Source organism: Peromyscus leucopus, chromosome 5 (genome assembly GCF_004664715.2).
Source record: "Peromyscus leucopus breed LL Stock chromosome 5, UCI_PerLeu_2.1, whole genome shotgun sequence".
In the NCBI taxonomy this organism is placed as follows: domain Eukaryota; kingdom Metazoa; phylum Chordata; class Mammalia; order Rodentia; family Cricetidae; genus Peromyscus; species Peromyscus leucopus.
In genome coordinates this window covers 58,200,669-58,213,502 of record NC_051067.1, presented here as the reverse complement: position 1 = coordinate 58,213,502, position 12,834 = coordinate 58,200,669, and positions in this window count along the sequence as shown.

Below are 12,834 nucleotides of genomic sequence, written 5' to 3'. Positions count from 1 at the left end.
CGCCGTATCTGTCAGTCCAGACTGCTGACCATAGACGTCACAGCTGAACAAACAGTAGAGCATCATCTGTTAGCTCCAGAAGCTAAAATCCCAAGACCAAGGATGGATCTGATTCCTTTAGAGGACTTTGAGAAGGAAATCTGTCCAATATCTCTACTGTAGCGTTTAGTGAGTTTTGGAGCAATCTTTGGCATTCCTTAGCTTATAGGTTTATGAGGACACTAATCATAATGGATTATGAGGTTACCTATTAACCTCATTTTAACTCCATAATCTCTCTAAAACTCTGTCTTCAAATATGGTCCCAGTCTGAGGGACTTAGGACTTCAACATATGTGTTTTTGTTTGTTTGTATGAGAGAGATACAATTCAAACTACAACAATCTCCAATTCTAGCCCCCAAATATAAGCATCAAAGAAATAATATAAAACTATATTAATCAAATATGAGGGATATTTAGAGATAATATAAGCTAATAATTTTCCAACCTCTCTGCTACCAGTTTGAATTAAAATAGAATGAAATCTCAGCATGTAAAATTGGGCAGTGCTCTGGTGAAGGGTATAGATGAAGTAGGATAATGAGCAGCTTGATTAAATCTAATGTCAACACACACAAGCTGAGAGGCAAGCGTGCGCACGCGCACACGCACACACACACACACACACACACACACACACACACACACAACCAGAGGCAATCTCATTTCCAAAGCACACCATGCTTCTTTAGATAGTGGTACAACATTTCCCTGAGACTTCTCACTATACCTCCCAAAGTCTGAAGAACCTTGGCTAATTCTTAGAATTTTGATGGATTCCGACAACACTGTTTTTCTCAACTTCCCATAAGGAGATCAGAGACCCTGGAAGAGCTACTCTTTCTCTGTTACATGTGATGGTAGCAACTTGCTGATGAAGGGATTGCAGAAGAGTCTACCAACCATCCCTCAAATTGTGGAGTTGTGGGTACAAGCAAACACAGCCTTATGGTGATTCTAACAATATTATTTGATAGATGGTATCAGATTCCTATGTTTACTTATTTTATGCATAAAAGCCACTTGGTTTTTTTTTATGGAATTTTTTGTAGAGAGAATTAGAGCTTTTTGCTGATGTTATAAAACTTGAAATGGGGTTTTTCTTCACACTCATTATTCATGTTCTCTGGGACCTTGTTGTTCCATTTGATTCATGCAATTTTATTATGAAAACTAGTTACAAAATAAAAAAAAATACTGTCCTCAGAAACCTGCTGACATGGGTTCCCACAGAAATGGACTTCAGATCCTGGGACTAATCAAGAAGCTGTAATTATAAAGTGCAGTTGTCATGACTCTCACACTGAAGTCACCACCCTCCTTTCTGCTCTCTTTGGCCTCTTGAATATTAACTGAGGTCCTTGTTGGAAGACAGCAGCAGAGCAATGCAGAGTCATCTTCCTATGTCTTCTAAGGTAAGAAGTAGCTGTTGCACTAGCCATGAGACTCAATAGGCAAGTGCTGTGATAGAGACCTCACTCAACATTCATTCCCATCACTTGTGAGTCACTAATATCTGCTTCATTTCTGAACATAAGTTTTGACACTCTGTTATAGTTTAAGTTTGAAATGCTCCCCCCCTGCCCAAAACACACCATGGGTTCATGCCCAGAAAATGTTGTCCCCAGCTGGTAGCGATGTTTTGGAAAGTTCTATGAATTTGGGGAGATGGGGCTTAGCTGGATGAACCAGGTTCCTGAGATGGGTTTTCAGGGTGCATTATTCTTGCTCACTTCCAGTCTTACAGCTTCTCAGTCTAGTGTCAGGGGGACAGCCTCTACCACATGCTTTCATGTGAACTGAGCTGGTCTGCCATGCCGTCGCTGCCATGTTGGATGGAAACACCTGCAGCTGTGAGAGAAAATGAATCTTTCTTCCTCCAAGCTGCTTCTGTCAGATACTGTGCCCGTGAGACATAAAAGCAGCTTATGCTCACTGGAAGACACAGAAAGAGAAAAACATGGGGCTGGGGCAGTTTAGAAAGATAGAAATGGGAGCTTGAAATTGCAACTCTCCCCAAGGTGGTCTTGGGCTCTACCCTCTTACTGCGAAGAGCAAGACCCCTTAAAGAAACACAAACACCCAGATTCAGCTTAAGAGGAATGTCCTGATCTTGGATGCTTTAGAATTCTTTGGAAGAGCCACAAGGAAATATGAGCTATTTCTTTGAACTGTATTTCACTGGGCAATCAGCACTGACAGCTTTGGGCATTTGCATGTAAGCTCACCATGACGGTCCTCAAAGTATTATTTGCCAGAAATAGCTGATAATCATTAAGAAAGAAAGTTTTGAAAAACTTTAGCTTTTAGAGGTGGAAACAGTGAGACTTTTTATCTGGAAGGAGATAGTTTATTTTGACCTAATAATTAAGAGCTTCATCTAGCAAGAAAAGACAAGCCAATAATTGTGAGAGGAAGTAAACAGCATTTGACAGATATCACTTTCCCTATAAAAATTCAGCCTCCCGTTTCCTCTGAGCCCTAGTGATTCTAGATGACTCCTTCTAGGTGTTTGGGCAGCTTACTGTCTCTTCTGCCGTGGGTCCTTTGCTGTGTGCTCCCAGGAGCTCATGGGCTACAATCCCAGTATCTTTCCCTGAAATCAAAGTGATGATGTGAGGAGGCAGAGTATTTAGAGCAGTGCTTAAGTCAAAAGGGTAGAATTAATGCCCCTATCAAATGGACCTCAGAGAGACCCTTCACTCCTTCTTCCATGTGTGGACGCACAAGGAGGCACCATCTGTGAATTAGAAAGCAGCCCGGTGCCAGACACAAAAGCTGCTGATGCCTTTGGCTTTCACTCCGTGACTTGGAAATGGCGAAATCAGTACCTTTTATCCACAAATCGCACACTCTGTGGGGTGCTTTGTTCCAGCATTCAAGAGCATTCCATCTGGAAAAGTGGGTGACGGAGGAGCTCAGTCATCTTGGTGGGACTGGCAAGGTGGGTGCCTTAACCTAGTAACTCTTAAATGCATATGAATGAAGGCATTTTCCTCACAGTAGGGGAAACCCTGAGGTAGAGGAACCCCTGCACTCAAAGTGAATGTAAATGAACTCAGAAAAAGAACAAGTGGAATGGAAAGCTGGAGCAATGGTCCTGGAGCTCAAGCCGGTTGCTGACCTCACCTCCCAGTGGCTACAAGGTTAGCTCCTACTGCCTCCTGACAGGCCTACAGCAACAGAGCCAATCAACTACAGATGGAAACCTCTAAAACCACAAGCAAAAATCAACCTTTCCTCTTTTGAAATTGATAACCTCAGGTATTCTGTTACAGTAATGGAAAACTGATTAGCATTCAGCCCAAGATATTTCTGCTGCTTCTCAGAGCACGATTTATTCTGTTTGACAAGACTGAGATAAAGTAGGTAGCTCCTTGTTAATGGTATGTGTAGGGTACGTGGTGTCATCATCTTTTAGCTGTGACCCTGGTGGTGCTGGTAAGAAGCCCTGTTAGAGGATTAAGGTTTTAGGACAAACCGGCAGGAAAATTCACGAATGATTTCCTTTTCAAACTCAAAAGCAAAGCGAAAAAGGCAGCTCTGTGGTTACTGTACGCACAAGCATGAGGGCCAATTCAGATTGCTAGCACCGTGTAAGAGCTAAGTGTGACCGTGTGCACCTGTAGCCCTAGCATGTGCCAGGAAACCGAGCATCTGCCGATAACCCTAGCACACACTGTGAGCCTTGTACTGGGTGTGGAGCAGAAAGAAGGGTCTTGGGGGTTCAATGGCCAGCCAGTCCAGCCAAAACTGTGAGCTCCATGCTCAGTAAGAGACTCTACCTCAAAATATAAGACAGAAGAAGTTGTTGAGGAAGATAGTCCAACACCAATTCCTGGTCTCTATATACACCCACACAGGCAAGCACACCTGCATACACATGCGCACACATGCATACACCACTCACACATAACCGGTACACACTGAAAACATAACCCCAAAGCTTGGTTTAGCAAGTTTACAGTGTGTGTGTGTGTGTGTGTGTGTGTGTGTGTGTGTGTGTGTGTTAATTCAGGGAGATAATTTTGCCTCAGATAGCTTACTTCTGTGCCTACTTCTGTGAGGTAGGAAATGTATAAGAACCAAGTGAGAAAAGTACCCAGATCAACAGGTCAGATTGTATCCCCAGTGCCTGAGAGATTGTGTGAAAAACCAAAGTTGAGGGAACAAGACTCATGAGGCAGCTGTGGTAGAACTCTCTGTCTCTTCTATTTTCCTCCTTCTTCTATTCTCCTGGAATGTGGGGAAATGCTGGCATGTCCTTTTCTTTTTGCCAACACAATCTCTTCACAAGCCCAATCACCACCCCCACGGAAACATTCCAATTATCTTTCCTGTGACTTTGCCCTGTTGTCTTGAGGGTCAGCTGTAGTCATCTCTTATGTTGGATTACACAGATTCAGATTAATTAGGGAGAAATGAGTGCCTTTGAAAGTGTACCCACAGTGGAGTATGTAGCCAGAGAGGGCCAAGTGCCTGTGGATTTCAACAGCGAGCTGTAAGGAGTTTCACAGGCCACCTGGGCTGACTCTTTTGCCTTGAAAATTGAGAGACTAAACCTGGCAGGAAATTTTGGCTTTCTGAATGCATGAGGAGTGAATGCTGACTTGGCTGATAAGACTTTTATTGAGAGGACCATCTTCAAGAAACTGCTAACTGAACTAAGGCAGCCTGTTTAGAACCCAGAGAGGACTGGATTTCCCCCGAGATCAGTAGCCATCTAGGAAGTACGCATTGAGTACTTTCCTCCTTGGTTGAGTCCTGGGAGTAAAACAGAGACTATGGATCCTGGGGCACCTCATGGGTTTGAGAGTCTGTTGGGGAGAGAGCAACTGGAGTGATGGTGTACTGAGTGCTAAGAAGAGAAAGTAGAGTACCAGGAACACCAAGGCAGACGCAAAGCCCCGCCTCCCAGAACCTTTGCTTAATCTGGCCTGGAGTCTCTTTTTTTGTCCAGAGGTGTCCATGCATTTTCCAGTAGAATATGTGCCTCTGTGGAAGCCTATGAGGAGAGCCTATGTGAGTTATCTATGGGCCTCCTATGCTCAAAGGAATGTACCCGGTTGGAAGAAGAAGGGACAGACTAAGACCCAAGTGACTTGTGTGAGGTATCTGATGCACTGATTTGAAAAAGGCCAGATTTCATGCAGGGGATAGAGCCTGTTTACTGTGGCTGAGGTTGTAGAAAGCATTGATCCTGGCACCCAAGGCTACTCCTCCTCTACAGACAGGACCCTGTCTCCTGAAGTTCTGTACTTTCAGTTGTGACGTCTCAACTACCAATTGCCAGAACCTGCCTCTGGAGCACAGCGTCCCCAGGTTCCTTCTCCCCACCATCCACTCATCCTCTCATTCCGTTTCACTACTCTGTTACTTCCTGGAGAGCCAGCTTCACTAAAGAGGAGCATATGAAGTCAGGAACCAGGGTGAGGTAAGGAGCTCTCGATACCTTCTAAGGAGACCTGAACTTGGGAGATGTCTGCTCTGCCCACTGACTTTGTAGGTGAGTGCTGAGCACCACTGTGAACATGGAACGGAACTCCACAGAGAATATGACTCCTGTAGTCCTGGCACTTGGGAGGTGGAGACAGGAAGATCAAAAGTTCATAATGAATTCAATGACGTCTTGGTCCACATTAGGCCCTGTTTATCAATCAGTCAATCTACCACAAAACCCAATGAAACCACTACCTCGCTTCCTTTTGTTTCTTTCCCAGAATCTGAAGGGATCCACTTTCTTGTGCTTTCTTCACTAGTGTTCTCGATTGATACATTCATTCGTAACTGGTGGCACTTACTGAGTACCCACCATTTGCTCTGCACACTGCCTTTCCACATCAGAACCATGCTGAGAAACAAAAAAGGTAAGAGATATTGGTAGTCTTTGATGGTCCTGTCATACGCTGTGCTGGGCTATCGACATGGCAAGGTGGATTAACGGAGCGGGGCTTAGTCACCTGCTGGGCAACTCTTACTCTATAATAGAAGATATGAAAACCCTGTGGACAGCTAGAGTTGGGTTTCCTCATGACCCCTTAGTCAGAATCAATAAAAAGTCTTGGTGATAGTGAGACAGAGTCTCCTTAGGGTCAGCTTGATTTTTTTTGCTATGATTTTTATTGTTATAAAATTCACATAACATAAAAGTCACCATTTTGAAGTATATAGTTTGACATATTTTATATTTTATGTGTACACTAATGTTGCTTTTGGAGTATCCATAATGTGAATACCACTGTAGACACAGTTCTCACTGAAGAAAGGTGAGGCAGCTCTGGCCCTCTGAAAGTAGTAGACCATCTCCTGTTATGTGAAGTTCAAGGCCACTTGAGATTAGCATTAGTGTCTTCACAGTGGGGCACTGTATTGCTTTTCTTGTTCTGTGACAAAATACCCAATAACAGCAATTTACTAAAGGAAGGTTCTCAGTGGCAAGGGTAGTTCACTATGGTGGAAAAACAGAGCAGCAGGAATCAGGGGCACTGGTCATGCTGCATCCAATCAGGAGGCAGAGAGAGATGGGTGTCTGTGGTGGTATTGTGTTCCCCAAAATATTGTGCATCCTAATAAATTTATCTGGGGTCAGAGACAGAACAGCCACAATATTAAACATAGAAGTTAGGCAGTGGTAGCACATGCCTTTAATCCTAGCATTCCAGAGACAGAGATCCATGTGTTCAAGGATACAGCCAAGCATGGTGACTCAGGCCTTTAATCCCAGAAAGTGAGCCTTTAATCCCAGGGAGTGATGGTAGAAAGCAGAAAGGTATATAAGGCATGAGGACCAGAAACTAGAAGCATTTAGCTGGTTAAGCTTTCAGGCTTTTGAGCAGCAGTTCAGCTGAGACCCATTCGAATATGGGGACACAGAGGTTTCCAGTCTGAGGAAACAAGATCAGCTGAGAAGTTGGCCAGGTGAGGTTAGCTGTGACTTGTTCTGGTTCTCTTATCTTCCAGTTCACCCCAATACCTGGCTCAGGTTTGATTTTATTTATAAGAACTTTTAAGATTCATTCTACAGGTGCTGATGCTGCACTCAACTTCCTCCTCCTGATCCATTTCAGCACCTCCATCTGTGGAATGGTGGGTCTACATTCAGGTTAATTCTTCCCATTTGAGTCAAAACACCAGAAACATGCTCACAGCAGACCCAGAGGGATGTCTCCTAAATGTGATTTGAAATCCAGTCAAGTTAATGATTAGTTTTAACCATTAAAATTGGGATTTCCAGAAAGGGTGACTAAACCTGTTAAAATAAGGTTTTGTCAAAGAAAGCAATAGGTTAGCACATTTGTTGAACTTATACTCCAAGAATAATTGCCCTAGCATTGCTATTATGTTGAAGCCAGCTGCCAGATTTTATGGGTTAATATTCCCAGGCCTTCTGAGGCGTCCATGTGTCTAGACATGAGTACTTCTGGAAGTCATGCCGGTGGGGTGGGTTAAGGCAAAGCATAGAATAGACACGTGCCTTTGCAATGGGCCTGAATATTAGACTGATAGGTGGCACCTCTGACTCTGGGCAAGATTCCTTATTTCTTTCATTATTGACAAAAATAACATTAATAATTGCCTTGGAACATGGTTGGAATGTTAAAAATAATGATACTAAAAAATTGCTTGACACAGAAGGTGATCAGTTAAATGCCCCACAGTGCCCAGAAGAGTGGCTCATTTATTTAGAGTAGGTGCCCAGTAAAATCACCCTTGCCTCCTAACCCTCTAACAGCTTGGAGATGAAGAAATCAAGGATCAGGTTTAGTATCCAAGTCTGCCCAAGGAGCAGAAACACATCAGCTATTGTTATTGTTATTGTTACTGGCAATAAACATTTCTCTCAAGCCTTAAGTGTACAGTTCTGCCCAATAAACAAAATTAAACTCAAACTAGTAATGGCTTCTTGAGAACATAATCGCTCATGTTTTGACACTGCTGATTGTGAGCCATGAAGCTTTTCCATAATAAGAAGCACTTTGTGGGCATCTGGCTTATGAAGCAGAACACTAATTTGTATTGTTTATTAGAACACATAGGGAAAAGGGTGACACATCCTATTGACTCATTGCTGGCCCATCGCCCACCCCTGATTGGACTTGGGACTGAGTGTAACCAGCATCCCCTTCCAAGCCAGGAAAAGGACATTGAACTCCCCTTCATTGTTCCAAGAGAGGAGATGGAACTAATTTCTAGCACCACATTCTCATTTTATTTAGAACACTAAGAAATGATGTTAGGATGTTAGGCTCGCTCTAAAACAAAGTAAATGCTCTTGAAGGGAAGGAAACAAAGAGCCACTGGGAAAACTCCAGAACTGGGCTCAGCATCGTCTCATCTGAGTCCACTGTAATATGAGGCTCGCACAGCTTTCTAACCTCTAAATCAACACAGGTAGCATTTCTGGCTTATGAGGTGATTCTGAATCTCTCTCTCTCTCTCTCTCTCTCTCTCTCTCTCTCTCTCTCTCTCTCTCTCTGTGTGTGTGTGTGTGTGCATGAGCATGTACATATTCTTATATGTGCCTGTATCAATGCATGTATACATGTATGCTCAAGTGTGTGGTGGACAGAGGTTACGCTCTGGTTAGAACATTCACCTTGTTTTTTGAGCCAGGGTCTCTCAATGATCTGGAATTATGATTTGGTTAGGCTTGCTAGCCAGCAAGCTCCATGGGTCCATGTAATTTTGCCTCACCAGAGCTGGTTTTATATCTCTATGTCTCTATCTGTCTAACTATCTGTCTATGTATCTATCTATCTATCTATCTATCTATCTATCTATATCAATATAGTATGTCTGGATTTTGTGAATACCAACTTTTCAAAAAAGTATATGTTCATATAAAATACATCTAATTACCAAATATCACAATATCATGATTGCTATCATTATCTTCCTGTTATTATCTCAGCCTAGTATTCCACTCAGCTTACATAGAAGTGAATTTCAGCGAATCATTTTCCTGTGTCTAGTTTTGGACTGCACAATAAAGGACTTACTACGTGTGTCCATGTTTCCGTGGAGACTGAGAGAACACTGAGAATGGCCATCTTTAGAATTTACTTAAGGACATTTAGCAAATTGTGGAGATTTTCTGGGTTTCCTAGTTCAGCTTTAGGTAATATTGGCAGCTTGAAATGTGAACACCAACCAATAAATGTTGTCAGGATGTGAACAGGAGTGTGGGAAGGAGGCACAGTTGTAGAATTAGTAAATCTTTCAACCTCCCATTCTTAATTTTCTCACGTATAAAACGAGTTCTACAGTCCATTCGGCTCTCAACTTTTCTGCTCTGATGATTCTGTAATTAGACAAACTGCTGCACAATTGGCTCCAATCTATAATCCTAACTCTGGTAAAAGCGATGCACACACTAGGATAGTTTCAGATGTGAGGAAAGAAAAAAAAAATCAAATGCTTTAATAATTAGCATTTCTTCTCCAGCAGGGCTTGAAATATAGTCAGGCCGCTCCCAGGTGGCCTTGGTGGCTTCTTGATCTAAAAACTTAGGTTCCTGTTATTTTGGGGGACTTCCCTTCTTGGAGAATGCTCAGAGCAGGTTAGTGGAAAGGTGTGACTCCTGCCTTCATACTTGTGAGCTGGTTACCCTTGATCTCACAGAGCTGTGGTTTTTCTGCCCAAGAAAATAAGCTGTATTCCTCCACTACTGTTTCAACTAAGCAGCAGAAACTTTCCTAGAAGATTCTCCACTCTCAGAAGACTTCTCCTCCAGTATATTGGTTGGAATTGGATCACACAACCATCTCCTAGCTGCAAGAGACAGGAAATCAAATACCTATTATTTTCAACACTTGTAGAGGAAACAGGGCTCTGTAAAGAAACTGAGTGTGTTATGTGGTTATACAATCGAAAGTATTTGGTCTCTTCTGGAAATGAAGCTAAGATTTTCACAATCACTTTACTGTCCTTTCTGGTCTAACTTCCTGCTTAACGTAGGAATGTGTGGGTTTTCTGTTCTCAAGTACTTGACAACCCACTACCGAGACATTTGCCTTATTGAATTGTAAAAATGATTATATTGGGACTCTCAATTTATTGGTAATACAACATGAAGTGAATATATTTCAATTGCTGCTGTGAGTTCTTAATACAAATATCCCCTAAATTATTTTTCTTTACTTCAATAGTATTTCATTCACTGTCTTAAAACACGTTTTCTGTTAGATCTCAAGAATCAGTCATATTAATCTTAAAAATTAATCCTCTAGTCTATTCACAATGCATTTTTCTTCAGTAAGTCTCTTACCCTTTCTACACTCCAGCCCCCAACTTCCTGCAGCTAGACTGGTAACTGTGGGGACCTAGACTGGAGTGACAGACAAGTGATATCTTACTGCATACCTCTGCAATGAGGGACTGAAGAGGAGAAGGAAGACAGGCATCTTTAGATCTCAGCCAAGGTGAGACAGGAGTCCCCTTCCTAGTCTTCTTTCAGAGCGTCATTAGGCTCAATAGAGATGTGTGGAAGCATCGCTAAGTCATAGCCCAGGGTCCCCCAAAGCATTGTGAATTCCCTTGAGAGCTAGCTGTGCACTCTACCCAGCCTCCCATTAGGCACCACAGATCCATTTGTTCTATGCTACAGCAGTCTTCTGTAGGCTTGGAGCTCCCAGATATACCTTTTCTAACAGCCCAACTCTAACATGCACAGGATCCATAATCCTTATTCCTCTGGAATATTGTACAGTTCTCTATGGCATCTAAAACAAATTCCTCCAGACAAAGTGACACAAAGAGCCACATGTTTATTACCTATGACTCTGGAGGTCAAAGGTCAGAAATGGGCCTTGCAAAGCTGAGATTTGGTGTCCATGGACTGTTTTCCTTCTATAGGCTGCATAGGAAACTCTGCTCCTTGCCTCTCCTGTTTACCAGAGGCACCATAACCATCCCTGCCAGTTGGAATGAAGATATTCTGAAGAGGTACTTGTGCCACTCCTTTGAGTATCAATCAGGCTATGGAGACAATGCACCTCAAGGAACTGGAATTTCCTCGGTAATCTCCTGATGAGAGAAGGAAAATGATGGATCCTGGTGCCAGTTAGTTGGGGAACTTATCTCCAGGAAAGCGACTTCACACATTCCTGACAAATTGTCAGATCATCTTGCAGAAGACACTGGAACTGAGATGATGCATCTCGGGTGGAACCACACTTTCTCTGTTAGGATTTCTATGGCTGTGAAGATACACCATGACCATGGCAGCTCTTATAAAGAAAAACATTTAACTGGGGCTGCCTTACAATTTCAGAGGTTTGGTCTGTACTGTCATGGCAGGAAGCATGGTGGCATGCAGGCAGACATGGTGCTGGAGAAGGAGCTGAGACTTCTACATCCAGATTGGCAGGCAGCAGGAAGAGAGAGTGACACTGGGCCTGGCTTGAGCATCTGAAACCTCAAAACCCACCCCCAGTGACACACTTCTCCCAAAAAGGCCATACCTACTCCAACAAGGCCACATCTCTCTCCTAATTGTGCCACTCCCGATGAACCTGTGGGGGCCATTTTCATTCAAACCACCATACATACCTTGATCAGAACAGCTAGGTCACACATACTGCTTGCCTTGTCTTTAAAACTAAACCTCATATCAGGATCTTGAACTTGGGGTCATTGGATCTCATTGATTCTCTTCCCAATGTGGCCACATAGAAGAAATCTCCTTTTATCTTGCTTTTCACTATTGCTCATTTTTCCCACTGGCATACTGAGAATGATCAGCAGAGCCCACATTGCTCAGGATAACTTTAATAACTCCAGTAACAGTGTTACTTGGCTTGGAACACATTCCTCTAAGGATGCAGTCCTCTGAATCTACTCATCGGTCTCCCAGGCTGTCTATCTTTCTCCATCTCCATTCTAGCACCATACTCAGCATCCACATAGGACTAGAAAACCTGCAATCCAAGACATCCATCACAGTAAAGAGATGATCCAATCCTTTAAAAAAATCCCCTTAAAATATAGACTCTGCATTTATAATAGATTCTTATAGGGCCCTTTCATTTTCACTTTAGGAAGTGAATATTTCAGGTATGTGTACCATTTCCCTCCAATGAAAGGCATTTCTGTCCTGCTCCCTGACATTCTCTTCTATCGAGCAAATGTCCAGCAAAACTTAAAAGGAGACATTGCCCCACAAGGACACACAGCCTCCATGCCATTGCAGCCCTCATCATTTATGATATTCATACTTAATTCAATGCTTTGGCCTTTTTAAAAATGAACTTTTAAAACTGTTAGAGACAAGTTCATCAGTTAATACTATTTTATCTCCCAGACCTACATAAATAAGAATACTAAATGACCCCAGGGCAATTTTCACCTCTTACTTGACAACTTAATTTGTTTAATATAAACTCCGTTCTCATGGAGTCCTCCATATCTCAGGGGAGAGGTAATGTACTTGAGTTTCCATGGGCACATGAGAACACTACCCCTTCGAGACTCAGATGCTGTTTTTATATGTGTATGGCTATAACCGAAGCACTGGGATTACTTAAGCTAACAAGTGTGGATTCAGCCTAATAGGAATGCAAACAGACCTGAATTCATCGTTTTGTTAATGGGTCTTTCCTGGTGCACTCATCAGCTTCCATCCCCTTCCCTGCCCTAATAAACACACTGTATTATTTTACGACCTCTCTTCTGAGTGTTAATAGAATAAAGGAGTCATTATGGCCTTTTACATACAGTCATAATGGAATGAAGGATTTGCTGGAGTCCACACTTTCCTACCATTGTGTAGATAGATCTCAGAGCTAGATAAGTA